The sequence below is a fragment of the Lissotriton helveticus genome, chromosome 9 (genome assembly GCF_964261635.1).
Source record: "Lissotriton helveticus chromosome 9, aLisHel1.1, whole genome shotgun sequence".
Lineage (NCBI taxonomy): Eukaryota > Metazoa > Chordata > Amphibia > Caudata > Salamandridae > Lissotriton > Lissotriton helveticus.
In genome coordinates this window covers 9689398-9703501 of record NC_136070.1, presented here as the reverse complement: position 1 = coordinate 9703501, position 14104 = coordinate 9689398, and the positions used below count along the sequence as shown (strand labels likewise).

Here is a 14104-nt window from a genome sequence, read left to right as displayed (position 1 = left end):
CTGACCTGCGGGTCAATTTACTTAATACATTGTCAATTTATATCACTGCGATTGATACCAGAATAGCAGCCTTAATTAATCTGATCCAATGAGCACAAGCAGATGTGGCTCAATCGTCAGTTGTCTGTACCTGGGGTCCATTGATTGACAAAATATCCACCCTTCCTGCATAACTTGATGCGGTACTACACAAAATAAAACTCCAGCTTAAGCCAGGAACGGCACAACCACAAAAAACAAACAAACTAGAAATTACCTGCAATAAGAACCAGTTAATGATAGTACTGAATGACCCCCAACGTCAGAGTAGGTCGAGTCTATAGGCCTCTCCAAAGAGACCTCCTCATGTCATCGGTGTTGGACTTTGGCCCTTAGGGCAGGTTCACCCCTAGACTTTTTGCCTTTAAGTGGTGACCTGGTGATGGTGATTTTTGGGTTCTGCGCACTTTCACTGTGTCCCAGTGGAAAGTGCGTGCGCACTCTGAGTGCGTGGAGTCAGGTAGGCCTGCCCTCCCATAGGAATGCATGGGGAATGTATGTGTCCCTGGTAGTTCCTGATGCGTGGGGAGTGCGGGGTCGAGTTTGGTATGTGTGAACTCGTGGGAGTGAATGCTGTGAGATGGTGTATGTGGCATGTATGTGTCTATTAGGGAAGTGCCACTTCTAGACATGGCTATGTGTGTGCTGTGAAGGTGCTGGCGTGTGATTGGCTGAAGCTGGCTGGCATGCCAGGCTCCAGGAAGGCTGGATGGGTCTGCCCGGTGGTGAGTGGGAGATTAGCATGCTGATGGCTGGGGAGGAGTGTACCTGTGTCCTGAATGAGGCTGGGTTTTCCCCACACAATGCTGGCTCCGCCCCCCCTGTGGGGCGTCTAACGACCCTAGCCCTGCCAGTGAATAGAGAGGGTGGTTGGGCCATCAACAGTGCTCACAGACCAGCTGCGACTGGTTCTGCCCCCACCCTGCACCTTCAGACAAAGGAATGTACTGTATAAAAATGGGGCTGTGTCCCCACATCGGTTGTTCTCTTCCAGGATCCTGAGAGGGCTGCTGCTGCTGTCGCTGGGCCAGAGGACCGCCACTTGGAGTGTCTCCCTGCCTGGAGACTCGGTGTGCTGGCTCTGGGCCCAGCCTTGCCCCCCTGCCTGCTTTAAAGGACTCTGCTGGACCTTTATTTTACTTATAGCGCCTGGGAGCGCTCTATTTTGGTCCTCTAGCGCTTGTCAGCGCTGTATTTTGCCCCAGCGCTGGGAGCGCTGTATTTTGCCCCCACAAGCGCCTGTGAGTGCTTTAATGGTGTCCTAGCGCAGGGAGCGCTTTACTTTCTACATATAGCGCTTGGAGCGCTTTATATTTGCTCTGTCGCCGCCTTGATTGCTTCGGCCGGTGCCCAGCCGGCATTGATTGCCCCGTTGTTGATCAACTCGAGGGAGCCAACCCCTCGGTTGAGTCATCGTCTGCCTCCCTGCCTGCCTGAGAAGGGCCGCCGCGCTGCCAGCGGCGACCCGGAAGCTCCAGGGGCCAGGACCGGAAGTCCCGCCCCCACAGGTCAGCCCGGAAGAAGAGGAAACCCTGGACTCAGAGGAGTCCGAGCGAAGTGCAAAGAGAGAGCCCCGAGGAGCGGGAGCTCTCATGTGCCCCCAGTGAAGAGGAGCAGGGCCGAAGAGGAGTCCTATCCCCCTGCGAGGAGGAGCCCCTCCCCCCGCCACAGGAAGCCGGTGAGTGGGGCCCCGGGGGCATTCCTTCTTTGAGCCCGGAGAGGCTCTGGCCGCATATTTGTTTTATAGCCCTGAGAGGGCTCTGGGGGCAGTTCCTGATTCCGAGTCCCAGAGAGGGGGACTCCAACCGCTGGGCACAAGTTTAACTCGAGCCCTGAGAGGCTCCCGCCCCCATTTGGTGTTCGGAGCCTAGTGAGAGGCTCTTGAGGGCACCACGAGTCATTTTCGAGCCTAATAGTGGCTCGAGGCACCCCCAGAGTTCCCGGGTCCCCTGTGAGGGACCCCAACAGCCCAGTGAGGCTGCATCTTTTTGGTTTAAGAGTCCAGAGAGGTTCTAGGGGGCATTTTGATTTACTTGGGGCCCTGTGAGAGGCTCAAGGTGCCACCTATGTTTTAAGAGCCCAGAGAGGCTCAAGGGGACAGTCATTTCTGCAGAGCCTGTGAGGCTCCCCCATCGTGTTGGCCCCATCATTGTTCTTCACAGCTGCCCAGCACTTTGTGGGCAGCTGCTACGTTTAGGACCCCCTGACACTGGGACACAGGGCGTCCTAGCCCCAACAAGGCCAATTGGCCTAGGGACAGTCACAGGTGGTGGCTAATGTGAGTTTGGCGCAATTGTTCATTTTCTTCACCTCTGAATGTGTTTTTATGCGTCCTGTGCCTTGTTCCTACACCTCTGAATGTGTTGTTGATGCATCATGTGTTTTCCTTCCTTACACCTCTGAATGAATGTTATGCATTGCATCATGTGTCATGTTCTTACACCCCTACAGGTATTGTAATACTTAGGTGGTTGTTTTTCTCCTAGTGCAGGTGGTGCTAGTGAGGTCCTGGTTACCAGTAGTTACTGGTTGTGTGCTCTATTTTTATATTTTGTGCTACAGTGATTTAACTTCTAAGTGCTATTTCTAAAAGTGTTACTTCTAAAAGTGCTGATTCCTGACAGTGGTCCAGGTGGCCCTGTCTTGTACATATCCCCTGTAAATTCTGCCCGTGCCTCTGGCACATTGTAAAGTGTGTGTTTTATCTAAGGTGTTTTGGTGTAATACAAAGGCTATTTTTTTATATAACCTTGTGTGGAGTTTCCTTTGTGGTGGGCCTTGGGAGTTGTTGCTGGGGTGCATGCGCAAATACTTAACTCACATCGCCTCCAAGTTTAGCCTTGCTGCTCGCGCCACGTTACCTAGAGGGTGAGCAGGGGTTATCTTGGCGTGTAACTCCCTTGCCCTGACTTGGGAGTGGTGGTCTCTGACTGACTTTGGCGAAAGCCCTGGCCAGCCAGGGATCCCATTTCTAACAATCGGAACAACTGATTCTTCGGCGAGGGCTAACTAGTAAGCGTCAAAAAAGCAACGCAAATGACAAAGAAAGTCCCACAACAAGCATCCCTCTCAAGGGAGCAAAGACAAACAGATGGATCAGATATATTCCATCTTCAGAAGAGCTTCCAAAAAGAAGGTGGCAGCTCTGGAATCATCAATGGAGGCCATAGCACCAGGAGCATGCTGGCGTTCTCCAACAATAGCAAGGTCCACCTTGTAAAATAACTAACATAAAAAAGTGGGTGTGCTTATCCTTCTAGCACAAAAGAAGTCACCAAGAGTATACGAGATACAAGCAGAACCATGGGTTATCCAGAAAGAAACAGGTCCCAGGGACGCCCAGCAGCAATTTGACAAGTGTGAAAATACGACCACCTAAAAATACCAAATGGGTGGCACGCCAGATCTTAAGTCCAGATCAAAGAGTACTGCAGCTCTAAAAACCATCAGTCAGAAGCTCTCCCTAGTGAGGGGAACTGGGGCTGCGAGCGGCAGAGCAATTTTAAGAATCTGATACTTGAATAGCGTAATTTTAAAAGTGTATCTGGAGCGTTTTTATTGATTTTTAAAACCGCCTGATTTTTCATGTGGGGGACATCAGAATAAGGGGAATTGTAAATGTAGGTACTCTGACACCTCTACACACCTTACTGTTCTTGTTCAGCCCAGCCGCTTCTCAGCCGAATCCCGGCGGCGGTGGGCGCCATCTTGAGTGTGGCAGGTGGGGACAGCGCTCACGTCGGGCCATCCTTCCCGCCCTCTTTGTGTACTTAATCTCGCCCTTCCGCAACGCTCGGTGCCGTCAGAAGCTCTCCCTAGTGAGGGGAACTGGGGCTGCGAGCTGCAGAGCAATTTTAAGAATCTGATACTTGAATAGCGTAATTTTAAAAGTGTATCTGGAGCGTTTTTATTGATTTTTAAAACCGCCTGATTTTTCATGTGGGGGACATCAGAATAAGGGGAATTGTAAATGTAGGTACTCTGACACCTCTACACACCTTACTGTTCTTGTTCAGCCCAGCCGCTTCTCAGCCGAATCCCGGCGGCGGTGGGTGCCATCTTGGGTGTGGCAGGTGGGGACAGCGCTCACGTCGGGCCGTCCTTCCCACCCTCCTACCTTCTATAAAATGTGCACGGCGGCCAGACGGCGCAGCGGGCTGGCGCAGCGGGGGCGCCGGACGCGCGCCGAAGCCGCGCCTAAGCCAAGCCCGTCTGTGCCCGTCCGTGCCAAGTCCGCGCCGAGAGCCGGTCATAATGCCCAAATCCACCCAATAATCAGGTACAATTCGATTGATCTACTTACAATACGACAACGAACTGCTAGCCATAGTTGTAAGGATTATTCTCCCATCTACCATCTTTGGGGCCCTTTCTCGTGTCGTCGATGTAGATGGTCCTCCCTGACGCCCACCAGCAATTTACTACGGCCACCCCCCCCAATTTCGCACAAACCATCTACCTTCCACTTCGGACTTATTAATGCAAGATCTTTAGCGTGCCATGCACAAGACATCCATGACCTTGTACTTCTCCATGATCTCGAGGCCCTGTTTATCACCGAATCCTGGCTCAATGACTCATCTAACCCAGATCTGGCAATCGCCCTTCCCCCTGACTTTACCCTCTATAGACGGGATAGACCAACTGGAAGGGGAGGCGGGTTAGCTATCATAATTAGAAAATCCTTGAGGTGCCACACATTTGACCTGGTCACCCTCAAGGACTGTGAGAGCATAGGTTTTGTAATCCACATTAACCCTTCTACTTCCTTTTCCGGAGGCCTTGTCTACCGCCCCCCTGGTAACGCTACGCCCTTCCTAGATTCCTTGGATGAAACCCTTGGATCCCTTTTGTCCCACTATCCCAACTTCACCCTTCTCGGTGACTTCAATCTTCATTTGGAATCCCGCGTAGACCCCCACACTCTCACTTTCCTACAATCCCTTGACATCTTTGGTCTCTCTCAATTAGTCATTCCCCCCACACACCAGGCCGGCCACACACTAGATGGCATTTGCTCAAATTCAATCACCCTAGCTGTATCCCCCCCTATCCCACAAATCTGGACTGACCATTGCTTTATACCCTTCTCAGTCCTGGCAAAACCCATATCACAACCGAATACCAAGAACACCCCTCCAACCTACTCGACCAACTGGAAGAAAGTAGCGGATTCTATTAAACTCCACCCTCAGCTCCCCACCCCCCGCCCACTACTGTTGGAGATGTATCACAAGATTCCATAAACTTTCACATCTGGATCAATCAACTTGTTCTGGCCAATTCTAATTCAACCCACTTAAAACCTATTCTCCACAAAAGAAAACCCAATGCCCCCTGGTATACCCAGGCCCTTACCGATAGTCATCATAAGTGTAGGGTTCTTGAAAGAGAGTGGAGGAAAACCTATGATCCTTCTTCCAGAACCAGATACACCCAACAGAGGAAACAATACCTGTCTCACATAAAAAATGCAAAAAAGGAGTTCTTTTCTGCAGCAATAGAATCAGCCAATCAGAAACAACAGACGATTTTTAATATTGTCAAGTCCTTCACCCATCCCAAGGCCCTCGCAGTGGAAATCCCCCCATCCCAAACCCTTTGCGACCAAATCGCCGACTTCTTCGTTGAGAAAATTAATAACATTCGTCAGGATTTTCCCCCCTCTTCTGTCCCTCTACAAGCTGCCACCACCAATTTGCCCCTGCTTGGTAATCTTCCAGCAGTGACCTTGCTCCAAACCCAGAAGGCCATTATGTCTTGCCGATCAGGAGCCCCCACGAACTCCTGCCCCCCTGCTATCCTCCACCTCTTCATCGAGGCCGTCAACCCTCTCATCAATTCCATTGTTAACCAATCCCTCAGCTCAGGCACCGTCCCCGCAGAATGGAAGAAGGCCATCGTTAAGCCGCTTATGAAAAAACAAAATAAATCCCCGACAGACCTTTCGAACATGCGCCCCATCTCCCTACTCCCGGTTCTAGGCAAAATCACTGAACAAATAGTACATGAGGAGTTAAAAGCCTTTGTGGAAAATAACCACATCCTCCACCCACAACAATCTGGTTTCCGCCCCGGCCACTCCACTGAAACTGCCTTGATCGAGCTATCCGACACCATCAAGTTCTTGCAGGATGAGGGGAAACACGCTGTACTCATCCTGCTCGACTTGACTGCCGCGTTTGATACCATCTCCCATGACATCCTCATTTACAGAATGCGCGAGATCGGTGTGACAGGTACTGCACTAAAATGGATAACGTCATTCCTTTCCCAAAGGTCCCAAACCGTCTCACTTGGCCCCTTCCTCTCCGGTGAAAGAACCATTATATCAGGGGTGCCCCAGGGATCTATCCTTAGTCCCCTCTTTTTTAATATCTACATGGCCCCACTACTTGCCCTGATTGAATCCCATGGCATCCTAGTAACATCTTATGCTGACGACACACAACTCGTCGTCACCTTGGATAAAAAAACACCTGATGCCGCTCTTAGATTCCAGAATTGCCTCTCCCAAGTATTCGCTTGGCTCAAAAACAACCATCTTAAGTGCAATAGCGCCAAAACAGAAATCATACCCTTAGGCAAAGACACCCATTTTTCCCCAAAAGATTGGTGGCCTCAACATTCGGAAGCTCCTCCCAGTGCAGTCTCCTCGGCCCGCAATCTGGGCGTCCAATTCGACTCTTCCCTCAGTTTTGACGATCATGTGCGCATCACGGCGGGATGCTGTTTTAACCTTATCAGACAACTAAAGAAATTCTTCGACTTTCTCCCTATCTCTGCCAGGAAATCAGTTGCCGTTGCCCTGATTCTATCCAGGCTAGACTATTGCAACGGTCTCCTGGCAGGCATAAAGAAGTCTACCCGTAAGAAGCTACAGAGCGTACAGCACGCAGCGGCTAGGCTCGTCCTCAAACTCCCTCGAAGGTCTTCTGCCTCCGCAGCCCTTAGCACTCTCCATTGGCTGCCCCTCCCTAAAAGAATCCTTTTTAAACTTCTTGTCACTGTTTTTAAAGCTACCAAGAACACAGGCCCCTCCTATCTCATTAAGCACTTCCCACACTATATTCCATCTCGTTCCCTTAGGTCATCAGGAGCCAACCTGGTCACCATACCCAGGTTTAAGCTCAAAACGAAGGGTGGAAAAACATTCTCACTCCTGGCAGCAAAGGCATGGAATAGCCTCCCCGTCTACCTCAGGCACGCCCCCTCTGAAAGCCTTTTCAGGAAACTCCTGAAGACATGGATATTCTCTCAGCTCGACTCTCTGGTCCTCGCAGCCATCTGATCCCTGTTTCACGCCCAGTTGGCTTCTTCTGTCTGCTCAGCGCCAAGATGCTCCTTCCGGAGCGATAGACGCGCTTTACAAAAACTAATAAATATCAAATATCAAATATCAGTGCAGGAATGTGTTATTCTGGTTGGAGGGTAAATCAGGTACCTCCAGACCTAGCACGCATCATGGAGGTAAAAGAACCAAGCAACGGTGCCATCCTGCAGGTCCCAATAAAACTCCCATCCAATGATGATCACAGTCACTTGAAAGATGAGAGCAAGGTCCAGAAGGCAGTGAAGGTGCAAAACACCTGGACCTTGCAGAATAAATTCATTTTCACCCAATGTAAATGATTTGTATGTGCTGATTAATTAGAATCATTAAAAAAGACAGACCAGAACAACATTTTAAAAATCTGTAACGGATAAGGCACAATTTCAATTGATACAGTGTGCTTTTCTGTTTGAAAAAGGAAAATTCATTAAAAAAAATTATTAAAGCTCTCAAGGGGCAGAGAATCCTCATAATTACTAAGATGCAGAACTGTTTTTTCTTAGCAGAAAACTGTATGGCGGGAGCTTGAGATTGCATTCCATGCGCTGGGCTGTCACTCGCGGTCCCCACGCTGTGCCCCCGCTGCGCTTGTAACAGTCTATTCACTTGTAGTCTGAACTTTGTTGCCCTGCAAGAGAGCTGGAGCGACTGACTGTTCAAGAGTGTCCTCATGGTGGGGTGGCAGGATCTTATCCTAGCAGTTTCCGTCTCAACTGGCCGATGGTGGGGCAAATGCACAAAAAATGAAATACTGTCTCCTCGTTACTGCCGCATAAACAACACTAAGGGTCCAACCAGGTTTGTTTCCAGGCTGGAACCTGTTCTTTTGATGGAAAGACTCCCAAGTGGGTTACAAGCAGGAAATGTTGGATTGATGTGGATATATGACTTATGAGGTAGGGTTGTGGGCCCCAATCTGCGTAGCTTTGCAGAAACATCCATCATGTTTTTTTTTAGCCACATCTGCTTTGTTGAGTTTCCCATCTTGTAATTTGGCTTCTTTATTAACAATTTGTAGTGGGTGGCTTCTCCCCTGTGCGATTCTCTGTTGTGGAATGCTCACCCCTCCTGGGTCCTTACGCGTGTGCGTTCGACAACAGAGCCTTGAACTCGGTTTTTGAATGTAGAAGTCAGGTATTTTGAGTTGTCTCCTCTTTTGGCTGGTGAGCAGTCCCTGTCGCCGATAAAGCTGTTTTGCTGGCGCCTTCCTGTTTCCAGCGACTTCTTCACTACATTTATGGTGCGGACAAGCGGCAGTGGGCTTCTGAACCCATGAGGACCTTCGAGATTGGGATACCGGTTTTCATCTATTTCACTTCGGAAGCTCTGAAACCTCACAACCCTCCTGTGGTTGATGCAACATTCCGCCCTCCTATCGGCACAAGTCTGGTAACCTGTCAGGGGGCGGACGTTTCAAGGTACTGTCTCCGCGCTTGCCCCCTCAGCTAAGCAGCAGTTCAAGCAATGGCTTACTACAAGCCGGGAGCAGGCACATGGAACGCAACGTCACACCACCCAAGGCGCCATTTCTTGGTCAGGCGCTCGTCAGCCAGGACTGGGAGTCAGGCCTAGGACGAAGGAGCATGTGATGTCATTATGTACGTTATGCTCGCAGCGTAGCCAGCGTCGCACCCATTTTGTTTTGGCCATTTTCGACTGTGTGTATCTCTGATAACAATCATTGTGTGAGTTCTGGCTCACAATGGCACACATTCCTGTTTGTTTTCATTTCCTCTGTGCGGACCTCACAAGGACATGCACACCTTGAAAAGAATTTATTCTCTTTACTGTTTTTATATATATGTATAATTTTTTTTTGGGTTTTTCACAATAGCTAATGTCACCTTTCTGTTGGTTGTAGTTTACTTGTATTGCCTAAAGTAGTGTTGCGTCAGCCAAGTAATATACTTACTAACCATGCAGTCTGTTTCTCCCCCACCCCACTTTCTCGAGGTGCCTGGAAACCCACCCATAGCATGGAAAAATTGGTACGATGCATTTGTGACTTACGTGGGAGCTATCAGGGCATCTCGTAACAGGGCAGAAAGGAAAAAATGTCTCCTGCTTCACTCCTTAGTTTCGAGGGTAGATCGGTGTTCAAACACTTGCCCTGGAGGAGGAAGACATTGATGAATACATTGAGACAGTAAAGAGATTGAAATTGTGTTTTGACGTACAGCCCAGCTTGGTTAACATTAGGCACAAGTTCTTCAAAATGGAGCAGCGATCTCAAGAAGATGTTTATGCTTTTGTGTCTACCCTCTGTAAATTGAGCACTGATTGTCAGTTTGAGGAATTTGCAGATCAATTGGTCAGAGACCAGAACCTATGTAAGTGTTCCGACAAGCAGAAACTGTTATCCATGGGTAATCCCTCCCTCGAGGAGACTATTCGCACTGTGAAGAGCATTGAGCTCTCCAAAGCTTCTGTTAAAGAGTTGAAAGACAAGTCTAATGAACTGGTGGGGGCTGTTTCACCCAAGGATTTTAAAAACAATGTTGTCCCACGCTCGGAAAGTTCATTTTTGATACAAGCTAACGTGTTTCCATTGTGGAAACCCCTAGCATGTCAAAGGGGCTAGAGGGGGCATGGCCAAAATTGTTACTTGCAGGTCTTGTGGCAAGTTAGGACATTTTGCCAAAGTCTGTCAAATTGGTAAGCGGGATAGTTTCACCCCTCAGGTTGGCAAACAGGTCAATACACCCTCTGTTGTGAATTTGTCTAATGCGGAACATACTGATTGTGACAAATACCATAGTATCAGGTAAAAGCTGACAAATATGGTTATGGTGGTTGGTGAGAAGACTGTTGTCCTGGGAGACATCTCTGAATGCATTGACCCTTACATTGAAATCGGCATTGGAGATAAAAAGGTGTGTCTGCTTGTGGATTCAGGTGCAAGAATAACCATGATCACCCAGGAAATGTTTCACAAGGTCTGGGGTTCTCGTCTTTTGGATCCTCCCGACAGGGCTCCTGTTTATTATGAGGGGCGGAGGATAGAATTGGCTGGTTACTTTGGGACATTCTTGAATTTAAAGTAGAATGATCCTCAGTAAGGTGTATATGTAGCCATCAAGGGGCTATCCATTCAAACTCCTCATCCACGCACACAAAGCCTTACACAACGCCGGGCCGGCGTACCTCAACAACCGACTCCGCTTCTACACCCCTACCCGCAGTCTACGCTCCGCCAACCTCGCCCTCGCCACAGTGCCACGCATCCGGAAAACCACCGCCGGCGGCAGATCCTTCTCCTACCTCGCTGCAAAAACATGGAACACACACCCCACGACCTACGGCAGACCCAGGACCTGCTGGCCTTCAGAAGACTCCTCAAGACCTGGCTCTCCGATCAGTAGCAGCCCCCGTCTCCCCCAGCGCCTTGAGACCCTCACGGGTAGGTAGTGAGCTTTACAAATGTTATGATTGATTGATTCTGGGGTCATTTAAAGTGGGCAAAAGTAGCCCAAAGCCAGTTAAACCTTGATTTTATTTCCAAAAATCTTCAACGAGCCACTAAGGAACTGAGCGCCTGCGCTGCCCATGATGCCTCAATTGTAGGGAGTGATAGTGCCATTAAGGTGCACGAAACTCTGTTCACTCAAATAAAGGGCCTATTTGTTAAAAAATATAATTCAAATAAAACCTCAACTAATTACTCCCCCAGGTGGTACAATAACGATTGTAGGAAGGCCAAGTTAGACCTAGGACAGGCTATCAAAACCTGTTCTAGTGTTGTTGTTCGTCTAGCCAGGAGCACATATAAAATTGTAGTACAAAAATCTAAGCGCGCCTGGGATGAAAAAAGGTGGAGGGAGCTTAAGGAGGCTAGCACAATCAGGGATTCCAAGCAATTTTGGGATTTAGTAAAATGGGGGTCAGGAGGTTGCCCAGAAAAGCCCCAAAACTGGGTAGCCCAAGGAGATTGGGTGCCCTACTTTATGCCCCAATATGCTAGAGGGCAGGACTTGCCTATAGAGCGTAGAGAGAGAATAGAATACACTCCCTGGGTGGAAGACGCGTTCACTATCAGGGTCATTGAATGCGGGCTGGACTCCGTTACACCTGGTAGAGCGCCAGGAATAGACGGTGTCCCAGCTGATATCTTCCTGCATGACCGAGAACCATGGGGAAAGTATATTTTACTATTGGCAAATTCGATAGCCAAAGGAACACCAATACCTAAATCGTGGAAGGGGGCAGAAATAATCCCTGTTTTTAAAAAAGGCGATAAGTCCCTTCCAGGCAATTACCGCCCTATCAGCTTAATTGACACCATCCAAAAGATTTATGGCAGATTGGTACTAAATAAAGTTCTTGAGTGGGAGTGCGAGATGCGAATCTTGTCTCATCTTCAAGCAGGGTTCAGGGCCTGCATAAGTACAGTGGATCAAGTCCTACACTTTGCCATGCTCTATTGGAAGGTTGTCCAATTGGGAGGGGGTAGTCTGTATGCTGCCTTCATTGACCTGAGGGCCGCCTTTGATCTTGTTCCGCGCATAAACCTTTGGCTCGTATTGAAAGATATGGGCATGCCTCCCACCCTTCTTTCCCTGATTGTGAAACTACACGAGCATAACTATGCCCAGATAAGATGGGGGTGAAACTACACGAGCATAACTATGCCCAGATAAGATGGGGACCCCCTGGTAGTGTCACCAACCAGTTCCCAGTAGAGAGGGGAGTGCGCCAAGGCTGTGTGTTAGCCCCAACGCTCTTCTCTCTCTATATCAATAATGTGGCAAAGGTCCTGATTAAGGCAAGTGTTGATGCTCCAATTTTAGCAGGCGCCAAAGTACCTATTTTAATGTTCGCCGACGATTGCCTTATTATTTCCAAGACCCCGAGTGGCTTGCAAAAAGCACTTGGAATCTTTGAAGCCTTCTGTATTGATCAGGGGCTTGAAATTAATGTTTTAAAATCAAAATTCATGACTTTTAACCAGCACAAGACATTTAGAGGGAAAATACTAATGAATAAACAACCCCTGGAACAAGTAAAATCATTCTTATATCTGGGCCTAACCATCCAGCATGACCTGCGATGGAACGAACAGATAGACCTCGCAGCCCTAAAACATAGGCAACTTGCCGGGGTACTGAACAGAGAACATGCTAAGTCCATGACTAAACCATTGGCCCCTGCAATTATGGTCTACAAAGCAAAGGCTATGGGTGCAGCCCTTTATGGTATAGAAATCTGGGGGCAAGGAAACCTAAGTAAATTAACATGTTCCGAAAATAGCTTTTTGCGTAAACTTACCATGCTGCCACAGAGCACCCCCATGGGGCCTGTCTTCCAGGACCTAGGCATGAAAGCAATTAAGATTATTGCAAACCTTCGCCCGGTACTATACAGGAGGCGAATATGGGTTACGCCAGAACTTGTTAAAACCTGAGTCGGGTCGTGGACAATCGATATTTGCCCGGCGGTATTGCCTCTGTGACCCTCTAGTTATTTAATCAATGAAGAGGCAGGCGCTGGAGACTGGAAAGCAGGAAACAAGGTTTTTATTTTCTCCGGAGGAGAACACAACGAAACGGACAGAAGGTATCGTTCTGAGGTGCTCTAGATACATTTCTGAGGCCTGGCCTCTTATACACTGTTTTATGACTTTATTGTAGATTACACATTCATGTTAAAAGCTTTGATGTATGGAAAAGACATTCCCGGAAATCCCCTTTGGGCCCGTTCCCACACACATTTACAGTTGAAGTCCCCACCCTAGTCACAACAGGTGATGAGTATCACGCAGCTGGATATTCCGCCGATTCACGGAATGTGGGGGGTTTGATCGGATCTCATGGAGTGGGGGCTTTGATCAACCCGGGGATCCTTTGATGGGGGAAGCTTTCTATTGTACAGGGAGGGGCAAGGAATGGTATCGGCAGAGCTGGGTGTCGGCCTGGGAACGGGGAAGACAAAACGGGCACACAGGGAAAAAGGGGGTTTGCATCTAAGGGCCGGAGATCATGAAAGGGAAGCAGGGAGGTGTCGCGCTGGGAACAGGATGAGGGCCTGGGGCAGAGCAGCGCCGAAGAGGGGTTTATGACTCAAGGCAGGTGCAAGCAGGGGTGGTCAGCGTGCAGGCTTAGTGAAGGCGAAGGGCTATGTCAGGGGCCAGCGGCATGCAAAAGGGTTCGTTCTGATCGGGGCATCTTAAAAATGGCGGGCGCGCACGACAAAAGTGTGGCATCAGGGGAAGAGGCAAGATGGCGCAGATAATGTTCACCAAAACGTACTAATTTTCAACAGTCCTCCCTTTAACATATTCAAGACATCTTGCTGGTTCATTTTCTACTCGGTTCTATTGAGGTGGGCATGAGAAAGAAAACGGTAGGAACCCTAGATGAAAAGAGTCGTAAACAATACATTTCCAGCAGGAAAGTCATAGGAATGTAATACAAAAACGATTCTGTAGCGAGAGCAGCAAGCATATTTCATACTGGCAGGTTATTACATATATATCAGGTTCGGATTGGAGCATGATCAATACAATGGCGGCTGGGAGAGAAATGAGGTCTAGCAGAAACGGCGATTGGGGATGTCAAATGTTCGAAGTTTAACGAGTTCTCATCATTCTTTGTTGCCTTTCGTTGGCGCTGTTGAGCACCGGCGGTGGAGCTACAAGTCCAGCTCTGTTCTAAGTTCTGCGTTGCAGGGCACGACCCTTTCCTCGCGTTTCTGGTCGGAAAGGTCCTTTTCGCCCTGTGTCCTTTGAGGTGATTG

General features: G+C 48.9%; 1 long non-coding RNA gene across 4 annotated transcripts in view; it reads right to left on the bottom strand.

The window, feature by feature from the left end:
• LOC144780854 (uncharacterized) overlaps nucleotides 1-14104 on the bottom strand; it is a 502533-nt gene that overhangs the window by 113311 nt on the left and 375118 nt on the right. For 2 of the 4 annotated variants that reach the window (XR_013600811.1, XR_013600810.1), the window contains one exon: nucleotides 9383-9482. The exons of the other annotated variants lie outside the window; for them this stretch is intronic. This is a non-coding gene — a long non-coding RNA (uncharacterized LOC144780854). The remainder of the gene's footprint in view (nucleotides 1-9382; nucleotides 9483-14104) is intronic. 4 annotated transcript variants of the gene reach the window in all.